The sequence below is a fragment of the Passer domesticus genome, chromosome 1, assembly GCF_036417665.1.
Source record: "Passer domesticus isolate bPasDom1 chromosome 1, bPasDom1.hap1, whole genome shotgun sequence".
Taxonomy (NCBI): domain Eukaryota; kingdom Metazoa; phylum Chordata; class Aves; order Passeriformes; family Passeridae; genus Passer; species Passer domesticus.
This window is the reverse complement of record NC_087474.1, coordinates 96,437,435-96,459,072: the sequence shown is the minus strand read 5'-3', so window position 1 is coordinate 96,459,072 and position 21,638 is coordinate 96,437,435. Positions and strand designations below refer to the sequence as shown.

Here is a 21,638-nt window from a genome sequence, read left to right as displayed (position 1 = left end):
CACACTGATATCCTAGTTCTGGTGGTCCTCCCCTTTCTGGCCCTATGCACCTTGTAGTGTTTATGCGCTTGACTGTTCATTTGCTTATAGGTGGTTAAATTCCCAAGCATTCCAAAATGACACTGTGTAAAACAAAATTAGAAGTTGGTGAAAAATAAGAATATTGGCCTGAAACCATGCTGAGCACAGGAAATGGTGGAAATTTTTCTGGTGAGAAATAATGAGTTCATATATTTTTATCAGATGTTTTGTTGGTTTTTATAGGCTGTTTTATTAGATTCATGCTAAAAGCAGGTGGCTGCTGTCTGCTTTGTGTCCCATTGGAGATGTCTGCTTTAAACTTTTTCAAGTTGCCCACTGGTTGAAGCTTTCAAGAGGCAATGTGCCTGGCTAAGGGAGTCCCTCTATGCACAGGAGTCTGAAATGCAAATCCAAGTGGTACACGCTGAAGGGAAGCTGACTGCAGAATAAACAGGAAGAAAATTCCGCGTAGCTTATTTTACATATAGGTGCTTTTCTTATTCTAGCAAAATTTCTTTGGTGCAGAGGAAATATACCTAATTTGTGATAATATAGTTCTGCCACATGACAGACTGCTGCTCATCAGACTGAGACATGCTTATTTTCCTTTCTTCTTAAAAGAAAAAGGATCTAACTTGCCAGTTGAATGTTTTTTGAATTATTATGTTTTCTGTATGTAAAGCAGTAACACAGCAGCCAGGCAATGAGATAACATGTTCAGTGTGCCATAATCAGATGGGACCAAATGTATCCTTGGTACAACTCTATTAACTTTGATGGGATTACAGGAGAGAAAAGTACAGCCCATTGACATTAAGGGGGAAATTTTTCCTGGATAGAGAGCTGCAATATCTCTGTAGGTAATACTGATGTGATTGTTCCGTGTCTTAGAGGCACAGTCATTACAATTAATGGAGTGAGTCTACATGATATACAGCATTTTCTTGTATGTCTTTTTTTTTTTTTTTTCATTTAGCAGGCTTATACTACATTTTTATGTGTACTATTTCTGTTCAAGAGTAATAGCTGTGATTTCATGCTCCCGCTGCTCAGTGTGCAGTCTCTGGACTGCTTAGTAGAAGTGTTTCTAAGGAAATAACATGACTAGGGACAGTAACTGCTAAGCAAATGGTATAGGTGGATGTGATTTACTGCTGACCAAGTCTCATTTGAACTGTTTGGCACACCTCTAAATTAACTGAACAGATGGTTTTTTAATTAGTTCTGTCATTTCATTTTCTGCATTCTTAATACATGTCAGGCTGTATGTCAGGGAGCATTAGCATCAATTTCAAGTGATACAAAAACATTTGTAGCAAGAATAAGCTGATAATAACAATAACAAAACATAATTAGAGTACAAATTGGGAGGTCTGCAGCTTTACAAACATGGTAAACCTAGATTTATGAGACATCAGAGATGTGTTCCAAATGAGAAATGCCTTAAACTTGCTGCAAACCATTAGTTCTGTGCAGACCTAGAGCACTGTTTCTGGCTTCCTGTAGTGGGATAGGTCTTGTTAATGTGAATTGCCTGAGATGAGCTCCTGAATTTATACATTTGATTTATCTCATTCTACCTTCCCCAAAGGGCAGATTTGTTTACCTGGGCACTAAAGTGCCTTTTACCTTCAGAGATGGCAGTCCTTCTGACCAAAGTGGTATTTGTCCAAGTGCAAAATCCTTTCTTTGCCATTTCCAGCCAGGCTAGTGGGGCTGTTTCCAAGGGCAAGGTAGCAGCAGAATTCGTTTCAAGTATAGTAACATGGCAGCAACTGTTGCACTCCCATATGAAATTAAATTATAGTGGTTTCTCATGAAAAAGCAACAGAATATGACATAATTTTATTAGGAAAATATCTCAGCATACTAATGATGCTGTTTACATGATGATAGTTAACAAGATAAACTGTAATCTACATAAAAACAAATTCTACATGACTGTATAGAATTAGAATGCCACACTGTTCATATAGCTTAAACTGCAAAGATTGCTTGTTATGCATTTATAACTCTCCATTGCAAACTGGATAAAATACTTTTTTCCTCCAAATTTATCTCTGCAGGAAGTACCTTCGAAGGATGGCAGGCCATACATCACAAGTAGAATCAACATCTAAGTTAAAGCAAATAGCTTTAATCATAGACTTTCAAAATGTATTTCTCTTTGAGTCTGCAGGAAATGGCTAAGATGTAAACAGGCCTAATCAGAGCAGTATTTCCAGCAAGAGAATCTCAGAGGAATTAAACAGGGGAGTCCTCATCACAGGGACATAATGGGGCTCTCTATCCCTTGACACTTTTTCTGCAATATTACATTATGTACACATAGTGGCAACTGCTTTATTTGATATACAACATAAAAGTCTGGCATGTGTTTCTTTAGGAGTGTCATCCTTTGATGTCTTACTAGTTAAAACACACACAGAAAAGTGGTTGAGTTTTTTTTTTTTTCCCAAGAATAAGGAAAGTATTAAGCCTCAGTGACTTTATGCAAGTGCAAGTTATTACCTTGTTTTCTTATTCAGTCTTAGCCCACTTGCTGTCTTTTGAGCAAAATCTTCTCAGCATCTCATGAAAAGCAATTGTCAGGAACAGAGCCTCTGTTCACAGAGCAGGCAATATGCTGGCAGCTATGTAAATGCTGGTTAAAATCTCCTCCCCAGCTCAGAACTGGGGCAAATGCCAAGGCCTTTGCTGTAGCCTAATCACAGTTAGGGGCTCTCCTGTGGTAGAGTATTTGGCTTTGGCCATTGACATTGTCCTGAATGTGCTGCAGACAGCTCTAGGTCTTTTGTGAGATTTTTAATTTCAAAAATGTTACTTTGCAGATTTTCAGATTTTGAAAAACTTAACCTTGGATATTTTCAATTTCAGATCTGAAGGTGAGTAATCTTACTGATACTTTATATAGTCAGAGGATGTGTCTGGGAATCTTCAAACATGGGAGGGGTATGCTGATGCAGACCTGAATATATTTTGAATATATTTTGAATATATTCAGGCCCTGACAGATGAGAGCCCTGTGCATAGCTTTCTCTTCCTCAGTTGCACAGTCTTAGAAAAGTCTTTTCAGTATCTGGACTACTTCATAGCTGATGTCTTAACTTGTAATGGCAGTGCAGGATCTGATCTTCAGATTTGCTGCCCAGAGGGTTTTACAGATGCATCTGTGCCTGTACGTAAGTAGGCTTGGGTGGCTCTGCCCTCCCTCCTCTGCAAGGAGCACACTGCACTTCTGCAGAGCTTTTCAGTCTGCCAGGCACCCAGAGTCACCCTGAAAGGACCTGAGATAGCCTGGCACTCTCCTAAGCGGATAAATGAATGGGGTTTTAAACAAGGCTTGGAATTCTGTGGCTTGAGAGAACAGGCAATGTAATGGAGAATGTCATTGGCCATAGGCTTGAGTGATGCTAGAAAATGATGATTACAGTCCTCATGGCAGAGCAGCAGGCAGGATCTCTGCTGGAGCCCTGCTATCATCTCTGCCCAGCTCATTTGCCTTTGGATACAGAGATGAAAATGATCTCATTGACAAAGTAAATTTTGATCTGATACTAGTTGGTTTTGGGTTTTTTTTTGTTTACATATATACATGTATATATTAAAATAAATATATATATTTACAGGAATAAAAGCTTTGTGTACACAAGGACTACAGGGCACCCAATAAAACCAGCACGGACCATATTAATACCAAAGATTTGCCCATGGCAAAGCCTGTGGCTGAGCTTGCCACAGAGTGCAATAGACAGTAAAATCCTCAAAGTTTGAAAAGGAATTGGGCATGTTGCTGGATGAAACAGTAATTAAGGTTATTAAATATTTAAGGCGCCATCTCCGCTTCAGGAAGCCCTTGAAGCAGTTAGCACCTGAAGTTAAGGGAGGATGCTGGGTAATTGTTGCTATGTGCCTCCCTCAATTCTTCCTTGGGCATGAATTATTAGCATATGACTGGAGGCTGGTGCTAGGCTACCCACAACTTTTATCTAACTCAGTATGGGTTTTCTTAAGGTTTTGTGTATTCTTATGACCACTGATTTCCAATGCAAAGTTTCAGGGCAGAAAAATCTATGTTATCAAAAGAAGGGATATTTTGGGGAAAGCAAAAAAAAAGTCTGTATAAGAACATGAATTCTCTTATCAAAATGACAGCAAAAGAACAACCAGATGATGTGAAATGGAAGGTAAAGGAAGTAGAGAGGAGACAACACGTGCTGAAGTTGCATGCCTGTGCTTTTAAGTTCCCAACACAATCAAAAGTGTTTTCATCAGCCTGCAAACCATGGCCCTTGGTATAAACAGCACATAACTTATATCCTAACTAGCAGCTAGCTGAGGTAGCTGCTGAAGACCTCAATAAAGGTATTGCATGTTTCTGGGGAACCCTGTAACAGATTATTCATGTCTAAAAGATTCTGAATAATTATGTTGTGCTAGGCATAACATCATGTTTGGTTGTAATTGTTTGGGGCTTGAGCAAGAGTAAAGAAGATATTCCTAAACTTTTTCTAGCAATGGGGAGGAAGATCCTTATGGGACAACAAATAGTGGATTAATGTAGGTTCATCAAGACAATCTGAATAAATTGCCTTCCTTCATTCTGAAGCTTGTTTTAGTTGTATTATTAGTTGTTTATATGAATTGCCAGATACTTTTAAGAGTTAATGAGTTCTGGATGATGATTCATGATTCTTTAGTGTAGGTGATTTTTCATCAAACAATTTTTTACCAGAAGTGTGGTGTTCATTACTCATTAATTCGGTATTTGCCATTTATTGTTTTGTCATCTTTTGTTTAAATATATTTAAAATATAAATATATCCAATCAGGAAGTATAAATACTCTCTGGTAACTTAGGACTAGTTGTGAACCATTAACAGCAAGCAGACAAAAATGGAACAGTTTGACATCAGAAATGGGATGTCCAAACCAGTTGGAAGGTGCTCTCCATTAAGAAATTTGCTAATATAAAAGATTATTTGCTCATGTTCAGTTTGAAGCAAAAAAAAAAAAAAAAAAAAAAAAAAAAAAAAAAAAAAAAAAAAAAAAATTCCGGTCAACATGCACTCTGTTTTAATTAAATATTTGTATGGAATGAGTCTCTTGTCAGCTGCCTTGGAAGCTGGTGCTCATGAGAGCAAACACACCCAGCATGGGAAATAAGGAGGAGTTGTTAGAGACAGACACACACCTGCAGGGCTGTGATGTTACTGGCATCACAGAGAACGTGGTGGGGTGGCCCTTAGGACTGGAGTGTGGGAATGGATGGATGCAGCTCCTTAGGAAGGACAGTCAAGGGAGATGAGGAAGGGGTTTCATTCTCCATATCAATGACCAGTTGGAGTGTATGGAGCTCCACCTGGAGATGGATGAGGGAGCTGCCTGAGAGATTATGGGTCAGGACTGAAGGGAGGGCAGGGACAGGTGACACAGTGGGGTCTGCTACAGGCCACTTGATGAGGAAGACAGAGCAGATTAATCCCTTCACAGACATGTAGGAACAACTTCCTATCACAAGCCCAGGTCTTTATGGGGGACTTCAAACATCCTGATGAGTTGGAGGAGCAACACAGAAGGGCATAAGCAATACAGTATGCTGGAATATATATGCAATATATTTTACTGATCTAGGATTTTTCCCTCCCTTCCTCCTGGTCACCCAAGTCAGCATGTAGCAAGATATTTTCACTTTTAAAAAATAGTCCAGTGGGAAGCATCATAACAGGATACTTCTGAGGCTATCACAAGACACACACACAAGTGAAATCACAGACAGAAAGTGATGCACTATTAGACTTTGAACAAACTACCAAATGACTTACAAGAACAAAAGCAAGCAAAGTTCTGCCTTTGGCAATGAGAAGCAAGTGACCTCAGGGTTTGTTTTCTGATGTTGAATTCTCTCTCTGCTGAACCATACCACACTGATGATGAAGTACCAAGGATATCTAAAACCGCTTATGATAACCTGATCTTAAAGCCCTGTGATTAATCATCTCTGGAGTCTCAGGCATACACAGGTAGCAGCACTGTGAGAGGTGCTGGTAAGCATATTTTGTCTTCTTTTTCCCCCCCCCCCCCCCCCCCCCCTTTGGTGATGAATGCTACAAAATTCTTTGACTTTGAGTGTATTTCTGCCATGTAAGAAAAATGGTAATGAGAAGTTAAATCTTTCTTCCAGTGAAGAATCAGTCTTTCTGGGCATACTTTGAAAATCTGTTTTCTCTATTACATCTTTCCTTTAGAAGCTACCTTCATGTCCTAGTAGAAAATTAGGGTGCATGCCACCTTTGGAACCTGCTCTTTAGAATGGAAATGATCTTTTAGACATGTGCTTTAGCTTAGGTTTGCTGTGATGAAGTGGTGAAGTCCAGGTGCTGGTCAACAGGCACCGAGACCACAAATCTAGTGCAACATATTTGTTTGCAAATTTAGAGATTTAAAGGTAGTAAAGAAGATGCAGCAACTGTCACTGCCTCTTAACTTATGCTGATAGTCCTCTTACTTGATGGCAATCCAGTGGTGCTGGAAATGCAACTGCTGTCAGAAACCAGAGCTCTGGGGGAAGAGAAGCAGGTAAGTGTAGCTCTTGGCAATGTGCTAAGATAGCAAAGTAAGATAAAACTTCTGGCAAGTTACATATTCAAGGGGGACCTTTCCTAAGGTTTCACAGTCTCACTCAGCAAGGATGCAGGATGGAAAGAGATGTGAAGATGTCACATTTCGCCATTCTCCCATTTCTCCAAGCAATAAATAATGAACTGGGTTTTATGAAACACTGCATTTGCTGCTTGTGCAAGCTCCTTCTCTCCTCTAGTAACAGAAATATGGCAGTAGTGGCCAAAATGGAAAACGTGGATCTGAGATGGACCAGTCACCAGAGTATCTGCCATTCTGTGTGTGTAAGGAACATGAGCACACTTGGAGATTAGAGCAGGAAGCTAAATACTGTACTAAGTATAACTCTTCAGAAGGAATGGTCTTCAGCATGCCCTGCAGAATAACACTTCAGAGGGGTCAGTTTGAAGCATTATACAGAAAAATACAACATGAAAAATACTGCACTATCCACCCATGAAAATTTGCATGAAAATAATTTTAATATTACCTCTGTTTCTTACAGCTCTTGGAGCTGAGGTCAGTAAATGTATAAAGGAAAAAATATTTAAAAAATAAAAAGACATTATTTTGCCATACTAACTGGGGTGATCAGATATTATATATACAGTGTACAAAGCCATGTTCAGGATGAATTCAAATGGTGTACAGGAAACTAAAAAGCACGTTCTTCTTGTATATTTTAATCATTGTTTTACTGGCTCACATTGGCAATAATGTCTTAATTCAATAAGTCTCTATTCAGTAGTTCAGTCTTAAATCTTGGACAGCTGGTAGAAATTTTAATAGAATTCAGCAATTTAGTCGATATATGAGAAATGAGATAAGCAAATTAAGATCTACCAGAGATCGGATATAAAATTAGAGACAGTATAATTTTTGATGGGCCATGACCTCAGCAGCTAGGAATTGTCATTTCTCTGTGAAATTAGATAAAGGGATAATGAACCCATTACCTTGTGAACTTTGAAATGAGAAACAAATAGTAATGCTGTAGGACAGGCAAAGTAAGTTGTTTCCAGCATCTGGAGTACCTGATGCAATTTATCTTTAAATTCCTCATAAAGTCTTAAAATCTGCCTATATTAGTTTAAATAAGAGTAACTAAACTCAAGAATTATTTCTCTCCCAAAGGCATGCACATTTCTTAGTGATACAAATATGTATAAATATATATAATACTTTGCTAATCAGAAGTCAACCAAGCTATTTGATTATTTGTGTCTTAAATTCTGGTGGCCAGGTAAATAATTTAATCATGTTTATCCTAGTGATATCTCAAGACAAAATACATCTTTTGTTTTCCTTAGGTTTCAATGAAATTACTGTTTCCTTCAGCAGGAAATTAAGAGCAACAGAGATCTGAACACCTTTGGACAGTGACTTTGTGAATATGAAGTCTGTCTGTTTTTCTTTACCTTGGGCATAAATGTTTGGTCAGCAGGTTCATTCTGAGCTTGTCTCGCTGAAATGTAAGGTGCAAGCACGATGCTTATGTAAAGCTCTGACTGACAGGACAAGGGCAAGTTCCACCCTGGAGGGCAATAGAAATATGTCCAGCAAAGGACAGAACAGGCGATTAACTGCATTTTATCCTGTGATGATTTGGGTAATACAGACTTCATGAGTTTTTTGCTCTGTGCAGCAGGTGATTTTTGATTAACACGTTGCTGCCAGGTTTAAGCACAATTTCATTGTGATGAAGATGATTTTGGATGCTTTCTCTGTAGGCATTTGATCTGATGATTTTTAAGAACCTTACTAAAAGTGCATGTTTATATAATCTACTTTAGTGCATTATACGTGTACCTAATGAAGTGTGATTTTTCACACTGCTTATGTGGTTATGGTAACTATTTTTCTAAACAGGCAGTAACATATTTGGGTGATCACAATTTGCTGTATGGTTCACTTAACTCTGGAGTTACTGAGCAGGTAGAAAGACTTGCATTACCAAAGATGTAAAAAAGTAGTGTTACATAAAACCAGACAGTAAACTATAACCCAATTTTAAAATATAAGCAGAACAGTGATAACAACTTTGACTGGGAAAGATTAATGGAGTAGAATGGATATGCACAACATTGGAAATAGTGGAAAAAAATCTGTATTTGCCTGTTCAGAAACTTATTTTCACATATTATGAGCAAAACAAAACCAAAACTTAAAATATAGGCAGACCAAACCAGCATCTTCTCTTCTAAATCCCTTCAGACTTTAAAGAGCTAGATGATTTCAAGCTTCATCAGTCTTTTTTTCTCTAAGGAAACCACAAATGGGGGACGGGGGGGGAGCAAAGTCAGCGTCCCAGAACTTACTGTATTTGCTCCTAGTTCTCACCTTAGTCTCTTGGTGTAGGTAGACAGAGATGTCAAAATAGAGTAATACAGTGGTGAAGTGGGTCCACAGTTTGTATACCTGGTTTGGAATGTGCTTTAAGACTAGTCACAGGAGTAATTCCAGGAGTAATTCCTCACAAACACAACTGTATGAATACATGGATTCTAGTATTAGAGATCAAAATCACAGTCTCCTGTGTGCTTTGACTTCATCAGAGAAGCCTTTGCACTGCCATGCCACTTTTATTTGCCATCTCCAGACAGGAAAGCATTTAAGGCCAAATTTACCTTTAGGCACATCTCTGCATTTGGATTTGACTTTGACAGAAGCTCTGTTCACTGGAAGCATATTAGGAAAAGACAAAGACCTGTGGAATTCCAGAGCAGAATCCAAAACCTCTGGTTTGAGTAAGGCCATATTGGGAATGTCAGGGATATCAGTTGTCAGGGGTTCCACCAAATACTTTTTACACTACTTTTGTTGAAGAAATAAATATTTTTCCTATTTGCCCATAAATAATCTGGAAAAGGAGGAAAACCTGCTTACACAGATTACAGACAAATGATGCTCAGAAGGGCATGCCACAGGCTCTGCCTGCATTAGCTGTTCCCAGCAGGGCCAGATACAACATTCAGAGAACTTGCTAAAAGCTTCAATGGAGAAACACCAGGTGGGATGGGGTGAGGCAAGAATCTGGTGCCTCTGAGAAATAAGGACTAGGCTTTTGTCAGTAGTTATCTTTTAGACATTTCTCTCATCACCTCCCAAACAGTTAGGAACCTTCCTCTCTCTTTTTGAAAGGTTTTTTTGCATTCTTACAGACAATGCCTAGAGAAGGTGAATATAAAATGGAGACATTCATAACAGCATTACTAGAACTTTCTTAAAATAACAATATCAACAAATTTTAATAATGTCTTGTACCATTGCTATTAATTACCTTTCCTACTTGCTAACTATTCTTAAAGGTTAGATGCCTCAAACAGTGAAGAGAATAGAAAAAAAAACCCAAACTTTTTCTTTTTCTTTTACTTAGTTCTTTAGTTATTTTACCTATCATTATTATTCTGTCATAGTGCTGTCCTTCCTTGATGGCACACACTGCAAGGAATCATTTTGACACAAATTAAGTCCTTATTCATTTTCTGAGCTAGAACATACTTTTGGTAATGCTGTATCTTGAAATCTCTTTATAAAGAACTTAATTTTGAGAGTCAACCAACAGAACCACATTATTGGAAGCCATATGATGCATATACTGCAAAGGTGCTAAAAATATAAAGTAGTTTAGAATATTTATTTTAACAGTATTACCCTTTCCCTAGATTTTCAGTCACTTCCATCTGCCCATATCCATTTTTATACTTAACCCTCTTTCTAAAATAAATCTGACTCTCTTATTTAGGTTTCTTTTTATTCCAACCCCTAAATATTTTATCCATTCAGCTGCCTACACAAAAGTCCCATTTATGTGAGGAGTCCTGTATTACCTTTTATTTAGGGGCAGTATTACAGATTTTCCTCATTATTTCAAAACTCCAAGCTACCATAGAATCTGCCTAGTTATTTTAGGTTTTCAAAAGTAGCTACCTTCTGTTCCATAAGAAAGTATAATCCATCTATGTAGGAACTTTTCTTCATAATTTTCACACCCAATTGTGTTTGCATCACTAATAAAATCCTTATTTTATGGCACCATTCTGGATTTATGAGCACACACATGATAATGAGGATAAAGAAATAAGTGCCATTCTAGTAATGTTTACCCAACAAGAATCTGTAGGACAGAGGAGTATTTATATAACTGATGACAAAAAGTTTCTTCAATGCTTTTCATAAAGCCGTATTTCACTTGACCTTCAGTCAGACTGGACTAAACTCTTGGCTGAATCCAGTCTTTGGGGCACAACTCCTGATCCTTGTCCTGTGCTGCTTCCTTCTTGAATCATCTCCCTTTACTGATTTTCCTAACTATGATGTCCTACCTATGAATCAATAACAGAATAATAGGTATTATACTAGAATCTCAAGTACCATTTTACAATGGATAGTTTAATGTGTGGATTTACTGTGGAGACAAAAGGAATCTGTTACCTTGCTGGGCAGAAGGGAGAGAGGCTCAGTCCATTGCCCACTGAGTTACTTCTTTCCTACTCGAGTAAATGTGGAAGCTTTCACCTTCTCTTCCTGGTTACAGTGGTGGCCCCTCTGCTCTCACATTCAGCTGGATATATGCAGCAAAGAGAACTTCTAGTTAAAGAAACTGGGGGAAGCAATCTCTAGAGAATGCCTTCACTAGCATAAAACTTAGCAACAGGGTGAGCTGAGGGACCTGTGGGTGACAGGAAAGGAGCATGGCTTTCTGAGATGTAATGGGACTGTGTTTTGTCCATGAAGAGATAGAAATCTGCTCTGGACCAAAATATATGTTCTCAGAGTAGTGAGAGGAATACAGCAAAGAGCAGGTACATATTTTACCCCTTGCTCCTGAAGTCTGCACTCCTCAAGACATCTGCCTCCACAGTATCATGGGGGCTGAAAGCTATTTTGTGCTGCTCCCAGCTGAGCTTTGATATATATACTGCTTTTTCTGTTGACTCAGTTCATTGGATGTTTTGTTTATTTGTTTAGAGAATTTTTTGTCAGTGGTGTTGGTTTTTTGTTTGCAATTTTTTTTCCTTATGAGGTCAGCATTTTTTTACCTTGAGTGAAACTGGAATGATCCTGTGACACTCCAGCATGCATACTGAAAGGAAGAAGAAAATTCTCACAAATGCCAAGAGCACATCTATATATACAAACTGAACATTACTCTGATTACAAGATAAGGAACAGAAGAAAAGCTACTTCTTTTTAAAATCCATAATATTGATTGATCATCATAATTATGGAGTGGTGCTTCAGCAACTGAAACTCCACGAAGTATCGTGCTCATAGATAAAGGAAAACAACAGACATTTGAAATACTGGCCTTACAAGCACGTAATACTAATAGCAGGTGGCCTTTACTACTTCAAATAGTTTTAGCTTAAATAGCTTAAAATAAAACAAGAAACAAAGGTATTAAAAACAGATTAAAATACCTTTATTATCCACACACCAAGCTTAGCAGAAGGCAGTTGTAGAACTGAAATAATGCTGGATCAAATGCTCCTCCCTGCTTCTGCATGGTAAAGCATAAACTCCCTGCCACACTCTGAATTCCTCTGCCCAGAAAAGAAACTGAACATCAGACCCTTACTGTAGTGGACTGAGAGATGTTACAGAGGGCAAAGGAATGCTTTGTAGCTGTAATTCTTTGACTTTGTTATATCTTTTGAAAACAGGGCAAGTGATTATTTAGACGTTTTTAATAGGTTCCACTTTCATGAAAGAAAGTGGAACTTTAAAAGGGGACAAATTATGGGCACAATATAAGGTCCTGCTTTCCCTTTTCAGGATATATCTAATGAAAAAGCATAGCATTTTCCAATAATTTAATTCTTTCAGGAAGAATAGGAAAAGAATAGAATATAGTAATGGTTCAAACTTTCAATATTTGAGGAACTGTACCAGTTCATTACAATTCTTTATTTTTGTGGAAAATCACCTAAATTTCTCATGAAACTAAGGTTAACTAATTTTAAATGTAAATTTAAGTTGTGTCATGTTTTGGATTTATGCTGGACACAGAGCTAATAATATGGAGATGTTTCTGTTATTTCTAAACAGGACTTCCATACAGCCAAGGCCTTTGCTGCTTTCCATGCTGCCACACTTGCAGGAAGTTGGGGTGAGTGGGAAACTGGGCAGAGACACAGCCAGGACAGGTGACCCAAACTGACCAAAGTGATATTCCAGGTTATAAAACATCATGCTCAGTATGTACAGCTGGGGAGAAGAAGGAGGAAAGAGGGAACATTTGGAGTGATGGTGTTTGCCTTCCCAAGTCACTGTTATATGTGATGGGACCCTGCTCTCCTCACAATTTCTGAACACCTGCCTGCCCATAGAAAGCAGTAAATTTATTCCTTATTTTGCTTTGCTTCTGTACACAGCTTTTTGTTTCCCTATTAACTGTCTTTATCTCAATCCATATGTTTTCTACCTTTTCCTATTCTCTCCCTGGACCTGTTGGTAGAAGAATGAGCAAGCAGCTGTGCAGGGCATATTGTCTGGCTGGGGTTAAACCACAGCAGAGATGTGTTTCTAAGCTTAAGCACAGTGACTAATTGGACATTTTACCCCTCATTTTGGTTTGGAGCACTGTATGGTAAAACCTTGCAGACTTATAGCTGATAGGATGTAAGGCCATCACTTTCTCAAGTCTCAAAGGAGGAGGGTCAGTTCTGAAAATAGGAAGAAAAAGGAGTATTGGTATTGCTTACACTGTGTATTTCCACATCTGATCAGATATATAGGAAAAGAACCCATGTAATGAAAAATAGAAATTAATACAGGAAAAAAAAAGCTTATGGTAAATCCCTTATATTTTCTAAAAATTAGCAATTATATATTGCTGTGCATAAATGTTGCCTTTTTAATGATTTCAAGCATGAGCTTGAAATTTTGAAGTGGAATGAAGCAGGATTATCTTGTGTGAGGATAACTTTCTGATTAATGACAGTAATGACAAGATTGAATGATATCTTTGTCTCATGTCGGTAACAAGAGACACTGTGTAAAATTTCCATCCACAAAGAATATTTCAGAATGTAACAACTGAAACATCTGTGTTAAGTTCAATCCTGTATTTTTATGTCATCCCTAAGAGAAATAAATGAAATCTTCAAAACCAGAAATTATTTTATATTTTGGAGAGAGAGTTTCTCTTTAGTGTATATTAATCCCCCTTTGTTTTCCTGTTAAGGAAACTTGTTCCCTAGAAAAGTGTCCAAAAAGCAGACTCAAGAAGTCTGAAACTTTAAAAAAAAATTTTTTTCTTAAACATTTTCATTACCATTAAGAATACCCCAGGGAAATGGGAAAATTAAAGCTGAACAGAACTAAAGATGCTTTCAAATTTTTATTCTAATAAAAGTGTTTCTGGAGCAGTGTTTACTATGACATTTAAATGCTATAGATGTGAAAACCTTCATTCACTCTTGCTGGAGGTGGAAATACAGGCCATCTATATTAAGGCCTTCTTACTACCCTAGATCTACGATGAACACTCCTGTGAAAATCAGCAAGAATTCACTAAATCTAGAGCATATTAATGAAGGTGGCAGGAATAGATGCACAGTTGTTTTGCTGACTGGGAGCTTTTCAAGGATTGCTTTGAGGCACTCCATAAGTGTTGCCTCACATGCTCCCAAAGTAGGTTGGTGTTAGTGTTGGAAAAATTAGATCAGTCGAGAGATGAAAGAAGAGTTGTCTGTTATGACAGATCTTTCAGCTGGAAAAGAGGGAGGAGAACTGGGTTAAGCCAGCCCTGTGCCCTTGGCAAGCGCTGCAGACACACCATCAGCACTATGGCACAGCCATAGAAGTGTTGCTGTTATGGGTCTCTGCAGGCAGCCTGCTCCAACTGCTGCCCAAAGCACCATCCACTTCAGCCACTTCAGAGCATGTGTTCTCAACATATTTTATCAATTATTTTCTCTAGCCAAGGAAGAAAATAGTTCAAAAGTTGTCATTGTCTCCAATTAACTCATTCCTGTGCTATGCTATTCTCCTCATAAAGAAATTTTTCTTGTTGTGCCATTTGGACTCCTCAAGCTGAAGGTCTTGGCCATTTCCCCTTATTTTACACATTTCTGCCATTGCTGGGAAGAGGTTGGTTCCATTGGCTTTTAACTCTTTCATGCAGCTGTGTGCTACTAGCAAATTAACCTTCGTCTTCTCTTCACCAGACTGAGCCGTGTATTTAGGCACACAGCTTCTGAGGAGCAGCTCTAGTCCCCAGACATCCTGACAGCAACATATTGTGTTCTCCTTTAGTTCCCCAGCATAATTTTTTAACAGGGATGCTGAAACCAGGACACAAAATTCCAACTGCAGTCTCCATGGCAAAGAGGAAAGCCCCACCTGAGGCAGTCCAGCACCAGTTTCCTGCATTGATAGCACAGAGTTAGCTCATGTTTTACCTAGTGTTGACTGAAATGTCCCAACCCATTTTAGCAGGACTGCTCCTCATCCAGCTCTCTTCTAGCTGTGCTGACAAATGGGATCCCCTGATCCCCAGTGTAATTCTCTGGGCTTCTTGCTGATCTCCTTGAGGCATGTGTTGGTTCATGTTATACCTTGATATGCTCAGTGGGTATAGGAGAAGGTTATTTGATTCACCCTAGGTGATGCACAGGAGAAAATCAAAATTTCTCAGGAGCTTCAATAACAAACTTTTACTTGCAAACTTTAGAAAACTAAGATAGAATAAGGTACTTGGCAAATTTTAAAATAACATCCAAAATGAGGTACTTTATAAGCTTTAACTTAGTGAACTTCAATTAATCCAGACAATTTAAGGCACTTATTAAGGCAATGACTGGAATTTTTTAGTCTGGCTCGCATTATATTTCAAGAAGAAGAATCTAGGAGATAAACGAGAAAGGAAAAAAAGGATAAGAGAAGTTCAATGTGTTAATATGTACTCGGGCTATGTGGGAACACTCAGGTATCTCCCCTAGGGGTGAATTTAACACTGTGTGATGCAGCACCATGGATCATGCACAGTCCTCCAGTAGAAAGCCCTGGAAATTAGTCTAGGGGCACTCTGGGACTCTTTGATGGTTTATGATACTCTCTAAGACATGACTGCTGCCTCTCAGGTCACTGTAGTGAAGCCAATTATGCCCCATCAGAGGGCACGAACACTCTCAGGCTTGTGTGTAAACAGGAGGGCGACTTTTCACATCTGAGCCAGTTGTGATGGGGAGGACATTGGCAAGACAAAAAAAGCACTATCCCACTTCACAGAAGCTTATTGGCCTCAGTGTCAAATGGCCTCTTATTTGCTCATCTGTCTCAAAACCAGCTTGCTGCTAAGCAAAGTTTTATTTGTCATGGTCATCTTCTGCTGTGCCTGCCCTGGAACCTGGGCTGTTTCCTTGCACATTGTCAGCAAAGCACCCACTGCTTTTGCCTGAGCCATTCACCTTTAACATTTTGGTCTCTCACAGCTCAGTCCCCAAGTTTATCAGCACTTTCTAGGCTGAATCTCCTTAGAGATCTGCTGAGGTGTGCTGTTGCTATCGAATCTGCTGATGAAGATACTGAACAAAACAGGCCTTACTGTGTACCTGTGGTATACTCTGCTTCTTAACCATTACCTCAGCATCAAACTAGTGACTTTTTTTTTTTACCTGTGGAACTTGTTGTGCAGCCAATTTACAACTTAGGGGCTTGATATCAGTCAGTTAAAATATTGCCTGTGTATTGTTTTTCTGTAGCACAACAGCCTTGTGTCGATGGTATCAGATGTGTTAAATCACACAATATTAAAACCTGAAGGCTAACCCGAGTGTGGGTGGATATAATTCAGTTTTGCTATTTTCCTAGCCTAATGCTATATAAAGACAGATTATATCTGAAATAATATTCATTAGAATTACTCTAGTTCTGCTTTACAGCATGCTTGTTACCAGACACCTGTCCAGATCCCCCAGGACTGAGGTGGTGAGTCTGATAATGAAATAAAGCATTCTTTACTGATTTTAAACAACATGAAGAGGTTGAAGAGGTGAGCTGCTTGCTAAAAAACTCAGATGACCCTTCTAGGATGATCAACGGGACTGTTTCTTCCTCTTTAATTTATTGTTTTTAGGACAGAATTCCAATTTTTATACCAAATATTATGTTTGTGCCATATTCAATATAGTTTTTTGCCAGTAACACTCAGATCTCAAAGATAATGGCCCTAAATTTTTACTCATATTGATTAAGCTTTTCAGAAAGGCAGCTATTAACTCCAGAAATTCCTGGCTTTTCAGTATTTAGTATCAATGCAAACTCCGTTCAGAGAAATTTTTTATCCATATTTCTGATTTTTTTTTTTTCCCGTACTTCTACCTGCAACCTATTAATTAATATAAGACTAACTTTCACAAGCCAGAAGATAGTAATTTAGATCTCAAAACCTGCTTCTAGTGGGATAGTTATTTCTCGTGGAATATAGCGCTTTCCTGAAATGAACCTATGTTCAACTGGTGGCTTTTTTCACAATGTCTTGTACACAGCACTTTCAGATTCCCATCTTCTAATTTGAGTGACATGAATATATTTTCACTGTGCTTTATTCCTATTTGCCCTGCAGAGGTACCACTGCTGAGAAATGCTTTGATTTCTTTTTCTTGTACTTTATCAACAGAATTGTTTGTTAAGAACCATTCATAGAACATTTCAAAGGCAAAGGAGAGGATAACTGTCACATAAAGCACAATCAGAAACCTTTAGGCTAGGCAGGATAGCTCAGGATGAAATTTAGCAAAAAACATTTGACTAATGAGTATTCTTGAAAAATAACCCATTGGGATTATGAAGAATTGGATAAGGAAAGGCACAAGGAAAGATTATTTGCAAACCAGACAAATCTCTGGTGCATTTATGGAGATACACTAAATTGAGTTTGTCAAAGAATAGAATGGCCTCTTTTTTTTTTTTTTTTTTTTTTTAATGGCAGGATTTATCAAAATTTAATTTTTTCCTAGATTAGGATGAGAAATTTCAACAATACAAATCACAGTGAAAATGTCACATTGTAAGTGCACGTTTGGGTTTTGTGTGTTTACAAACAAACTGCTGGAAGTGTATCAAAATGCTGTGATAACTTTTTGTCAGCATTTTATAATAATATTACAAGACATTTAAATTTCATTGACTTGGCATCTTTCAGTAGAAAACTACTTCCCTGGAAATTGTTTAATCAACTTGGAGATGAAATAGTGCACAATAAATGTTTTTGGTTTCTTTACATCTTCTCTGGATAGTGAGTGCTCATCTCATCAAAATCAGGGAACTTGAACCCATCTCTTTGCCTTTTCCCACCCAGCCCACCTTAGTAGCCTGTCTTATCCTCAGAGTCAAAGGAGATGAAAAAATACTGGCTTCCTGGAGTAAAACATTCTAAGGGGAGCCATTTTAGTAAAAATGCATCAAGAATTCCTTTTAAAGACACCTGAAGATCTAAACTATTCCCAGAGGAAGTTAGCGTTGTCATCTTAGTTTTTAAGTGGTACTCTATTTTAACATTAAAGCTGGCCCTCAAAAGTGAAGATACAAAGAACAACTTGGGTGCTCCAGGTTTTCCTGATAGAGAGCTTGTCACTGCAGCTGCATCCTGCCAGGCACTGTTTGGGGCCGGTGATAAAAAGTAAATCCTCCAGCTCCTGAAGGCTCAGAAAAACAGTGAAATCAGAGGCTGGAGGGATGTTCTTGCTCTGATTCAAAACCAGAAATAAATAGCAAAAGGAAAGACGTTATTCATATAGCAAGGAGAAAGGGTTTTGGTTTTAAACTTGCCACAACACTCTATGTTTCTAAATATACTAAAAGGGCTCGTTGTCTTCAATCTAAGCCTGGAGATTCATGACTGTGCCACTGGCAAGGGTTCATATTAGCATTTCTGCTGATGTTCTTGATGCCTGGTTCAAGGAGACATTTGGCTTAATTTGGAAACCTCTTCTGCCACGAGTTTCCTGGAACCATAAATATTAATAGATTCACTATTGTATATTATCTTCTACTCACAAAATTTCTGGAAAATATTTCTTGCGAAGTAGCCTCTAAAGTGAATTGAAACATGAACGCTGTGCTAGATGGAATGTTAAGAGGCAGCATCAAGATGACATTTTATAAGGATTCTGATTGCTCATGTCTGGTTTTTCACAAGCAATAATGCTATCGGTCTTGCATACAGCATAAATGACACTAAACTATGTAGAGAATTTACCTGAATATCTGAAATATCACAGTTTTTAATGGAACTTTGTATTTATGATGTTTTCATTGGAAAATGTTGTTTTAGATATATATATATATATACATACATATGTAAATTGTATCAAATATATTAGAATATTAACATTCATGTGTGTATTTTGGAGAACAATGATAATACTTGATTATAATCTGTTATGGCAAAGCTGATCTGTCCTTTAATTTTTAGCCATGAGGTCATTGGAAGTTGGAGCACCTTGCCTGAGATTTTTTTAGATTGCACAAAACTGGAAACTGCCGTATCAAGATTGTGGGGCCTCTTTTTCCACCAAAACCTTATTTAGACATAAATTAATTCAGGGGAATCCTCTAATATGTATTGCAGAGTGTAGGTACAGGATTATAGCCAGTTACTTTTGGTCTTATGGCCTATTAATTTACAGTATCTTAGATGAGCCTACACAATTGGCAGTATACCCATGCCTCCCAAAAAGTTCCCTGGTGACCTTGAAATGTGTTGTATGGTAGCAATGCCCAATTCCTTTTACAGGGCAACTGTGATGATGTTTATAGTGCCAGCATTCACAAAACATTTAAAAATCCTTGGATTGAATTCAGTGCTCCTGTAAGCAGGGCAGGGGTATAACATAGCTGCATAACAATTCAACTTAGTTATGTGCAGCTATCAGTAGATTGAAAGCTGTTTGGGGAAAATAGGTGAGAGATAGGACACCTTGCTAACAGTCACATAATTTCTCAGTCTCAAGGCTAAACTGGCCTTACAATCACCTTTCACTCATGTTTGCCCTGCAACTATGTGAAGTGGCTATCCAGCTTTCATGCTCGAGGCTCAAGTAGGTGACACTGAAGTTGTAAAATGATGTCTCTGGTTTGTCTTGCTGTTGGTGTTTGAAACACAGATTATTCCCATGAAAAAAGAATGAAGGGGGCCTATTACTTTAAAAGGAGATATAATAGCATTTTAGGGAAAGACAGTGGAAAGATTAAACCCTGTTTTTGCTTGTCTAAAACAAGATACAGAAATGTGTCTGTACATACACATAGACAAGTAAATAAATAGCTTAGTGTTCAAAAGTGCTGAGCACATTCAAAAGTAATTGAGCTCAGTGGGATTACAAGTGCTTGCTGCCTGCATTATTATTTTAATATCTGTTTTAAAGACTTTAGGAAAATTTAAGATCAGGCTTTTATGCCGTTGAACTGTAAACTTTCCTTGTCACACTGTGATTACACCCCAGTCACCTCGCATCAGCCTAGCCAAGAAATCTCAATGCCATAGTTCTGGGAACTGTCATCTTCCCTTCAACCTTAGAACACATACCTTAGAATCCTGTTTCTTCTCAAATATTTGTGTTTCATTCTTAAATATTTGTCAGGCTTTCTGGAACAAGTTGATTTTAAAAACGTGGATTTCATTAACCTTAGTATGAAATGATTGCTCTGTGCTGACTCTACAATTAAAGCTGCTCTTAAGATCCAAATGGGATATGTGATTTTCCCTACACCCTGATGAATTTCACAGACTAATAGATTCACCCATTTCTAGGCTTTTCTGTAGTTGCATTAAAAACTGGACTAATAGTGATTTTTGGTTCTTCCACTTCCTCCCCCACCCACCCCAATACTGCAGTAAAATAGTACTTTTAAAAATGTGTGGAAATGGGTCCCAGCACACCGTGTGTAGGCCAGTCTCAGCTGATCAGCAGGAACATGGGTGGTGGCTGGTGGGTACAGCTGTCATGGGTCACCTCAATTCACTGTTAAGGTGGCAAACCCTAAAAACCCTGATGTGAGCCCAAGAGGAGCCAGGCCAACAATGAGCAAACCCTTGCCGGGGGAGGCATTGGGAGGGCTGTGTGGAAAGACCAAGTGAGACAGAGTATTTTAATTTTGCAGGATTTCAAGCTGCTGTACTAGTCTGAAGAATGGTAACTTCTGCTTTTGACTTTGCTTTCTCTTCTATTCTCAAATGGGATGCTTGGATGCTTCATAAAATTTGGAGGGGGTGGGGGAACATACGGAAAAGTGAAAGATTTACCTTGGCACTGACCCCTTCGTCTAGTGTAAAACAATAGTTCAAGGAGCTGTTTCTTCCTGGACAACGTGGTCCAGCTTCCTAACCTGATGCTGGAGTGTTTGTTGGCAATTCCTAAATTGCTGTATTTTGGGCAATATCAATAATAAAAATGTAATAACTGTACAGTGCACAAGACTTTACCTTATTTAAAGTAGTTTGCATGCAATCATATGGAAATGCATACAAATGCTTATGTAATCTCCACCCCCCCAACACTTGCAGATGACTGGATGATACCATGTTATTTCTCATGCCACATTTTGACTGCTGTTCTATTTCTGTCATAAGAGGCTTGGGTTATGGGCCTTAGTGCCTGTTAAAACTAATTACCTTTACCATTATCATCAATTAACCCCAATTATCGTCAGACAGAAATGCAAAAATATTGAGGCATTTTTTACAATTCAGTACAGATGAGTTCAGAGGAACTGCTAATGACATCTTCAAGCTGTGCATGAGGAACTCAGACTACCAAAAAAAATAAATGCTTTCTTCTAGGTTATATATGCACATCACTTGAGGAGGCCAAGCAACTGCTTGGTGCTTTCTGTCACCAGGTCACCCAGCTGTTCCACTGGGAAGCGATATGGGTTAGAGCATGCACTGGGACATGTTCTCCAGCACGGCAGCATTGCAGCTATGCCAGCAGCTTCACATGGAGGATGTATGGCCTGTAGGGCCTTTGTCCCTTGGCTGATTTCTT

General features: G+C 38.4%; 1 protein-coding gene across 1 annotated transcript in view; it reads left to right on the top strand.

Annotated features, from left to right (window-relative positions):
• MOCOS (molybdenum cofactor sulfurase) overlaps positions 1-21,638 on the top strand; it is a 261,142-nt gene that overhangs the window by 15,853 nt on the left and 223,651 nt on the right. The window lies entirely within an intron of this gene.